Source organism: Hippocampus comes, unplaced genomic scaffold, assembly GCF_001891065.2.
Source record: "Hippocampus comes isolate QL1 unplaced genomic scaffold, H_comes_QL1_v1.1 scaffold179, whole genome shotgun sequence".
Taxonomy (NCBI): domain Eukaryota; kingdom Metazoa; phylum Chordata; class Actinopteri; order Syngnathiformes; family Syngnathidae; genus Hippocampus; species Hippocampus comes.
This window is the reverse complement of record NW_017804805.1, coordinates 10,109-12,907: the sequence shown is the minus strand read 5'-3', so window position 1 is coordinate 12,907 and position 2,799 is coordinate 10,109.

The window sequence follows — 2,799 nt, the reverse complement described above, 5'->3', positions numbered from 1 at the left end:
TCATCGAAAGTTTCATGCCTTATTAAAAGAATCAGATTACAACAGCAACTTCCATAACTTGTTGCCAGCCAAACTTAGAAATAACATTTTGTTCACATTAAAACATTTTCCACAATGATGTGCGGTGTTTCTTGTGATACACTGTCTTTTATTAGCATTTCCACTACTCAGAAATGATCTCGCCATAATAGAATATGTTGATTAATATCCAAAAATAAAACATCTTTAATAATTTCACGCAAATATGTACAAATCTGACTTAAATATTACCAAATTTTCACCATACTTTTCATTTTGTTCTTGGGAGTCAACGTATCACATTCACTGCCCGCTCGTTTCGATTAGGATTTAGCATTAGCGTCACTTATCTCCACCGCATTGTTATTGTCATGGTGCGTGGATGAGCATAGCGCATGCGCAATTACTGCCAATGCCATGATTGACTGCATAGCACAATTTCATCGTATCGTATGATTGCCTGGACACCTGTCACTCACAGACAAAAACAGTTAGATATATGATTCATTCGCAGTGCGCTGAATAGGTGTTCTCGTGTACTGAGTGTGTGCGACCAATGTACAGTTGCGCATCTGAGCGGGAACATTGTGCAGGATCAACACATAGCAGAAACTTTTTCGCAAGCTGTAGTTTCGCTGATTTCCGGTCGGGGGACACTTCATCATCATATGGACGGCTGAGCTCGACTCGTGCTTTTTTGAAAACATATTTCTCCATCTCATCCATGATCTGTGAATGTATGACCACTGTGCCGCCCCATGGGAAAGCAACACTTGCCAAATGGCTTTGCAACCTCCTGTACAATAGGTGGCGATATGCACCAAGGAGACGTAATCTGCCAAAAACCCTCAAGAAGACAAGAAGAGGCCATACATCCCATGTTCCAGCGAAAACCAGTGGTGTTTTCAGTAATTTCAAAGTTTTTGAACCTCGATTTGCCGTTTATCTGTAAAGGTATGTCGGCACTCAATTTAGGAGCATGATTATGACACTGAGGCATTCCAGTTTGTTCATTGTTACTTGCATTGTCTCTGGAAGCCTGCTCGCAATGTTCAAACAATATCAACAAAGATGGCTGGTGAGTTTGCACGTCCACAGCAACACTCGGCTGGAGCAGACAGTGGGAATCATACCCAGGTCGCCTGAACCCAATGCACGTTCATATACCACTCAGTCATGGGAATATGCCGCGACGTCATTTTTAAAATCGCATTTGTTTTTATGAATAAATGGACTTTGCGATGAGTATAGCACATTTAGTGAAGTGAAGCTCTAATTTTATAAAACAGGATTGATCTATTTTCACAAGCATGAAGGGACAACTTAAGAGTGGGCAATTTGACTGCCACGCATGTTTTTGGAATGTTGGCGGGGACCCACACAGGGATGGGGAGAACATGCAAACTCCCCACCAGAGCCGGAATTGAACCCTACACCTTTGCATTGTGAAGCCAAGGCACTCACCAGACGACTTGCCAAGCCGCCCTCATACAAGACAGATAAAATGCTGTTTTCATTCCCTTTTATTCGCTCATGGCAAATCTGCTGCAAGAAGCGTATGGAATCCCACAACTATTTCAACCAGTCTAAAAGACTCCCTCACAAACATGAACACACATTGACAGAATTTCTGGGAAGCCGGTATGCCATTTTCGATTTTGTGCTCAGCTCCAAGTCATCGCTTATTTAAACGACTGCTTTGGTGCCCTCTTTTGCCCAAAGCAGATATATTGAGGAGGGCTCGATAAGATTTTCTCATAGGGGGGGAAAAAAATGCTTCATCGCCCTCTTGTGGCATGTAGAAACACAACGCAAGACAAAACTTTTTCCGATTAAAAAAAAAAACACACAACAAAATTCCACATCAGTCAGATCAGATCACAACATGAGGTATATTTGTTCACTCACCAATAGGTGTCAAATTATTGCAATACCTGGTAAAATGCAAAAAAAGATAATAATAATAACCCTGCAGTCATGACTTACCATCCAACAACAGAAAACGCCCAGTCAGCAAAGGCGTCTGGCCCGGATTCGGCATGAAGCTGGCACAGCTGTCCTTGTGTCGGCTCTGGCATAATGCATGTGGGCCGAACACGGCCCAGGCGTGGCAAAGGAGGCACTGGCTTGACTCTGGCAAACCAGATGAGGGCCAGTTGTGGAGTGAAATATTTGGGCCAGAAATCAATTTACAACTCCGGCCCGTATATGGCCAGCCCTTGTTTTACAATTGCACACCGATGCGGAATTCCATTCATCACACACACACACACACACGCACACACACACACACACACACACACACACACACACACACACACACACACACACACACATTTGCACACGCACGCGCACAAATTAAACGTGGTCAAGTAAGATTATGTTGATGTCGACTGGCGTCAGCGAAAGAAGGTACATGTACAAGTTTTGAATTTTCGTGTTTTTTGTTTTTTTTCTCGTACGTACAGTACTTTAATGTACAACAGTCAAGTATTGCAAAACTCCGATACAGTAGGTGGTGATGCACCGCAAACGTTAGCTGCCACTCGCCAATTAAGAAGAAGAACAACAACAAGAACAAGAACAAGAAGCAAGAAGAACAGCGCTGGCAGCCTTGTGTGGTGGGATGCCTCCGAGTAGCGCGAGTGGGGAACATCGGCTCTTGGGCCCCTGACGCGGTTAAATGCCCACCAGCCGGCGGGAAAGGAGATGGGGTCTCACCGGAAGGTGAGGCGACCAGTGCTCGCCCCGCCGGAACGGAGGGGAGTTGGAGTAGCCGGC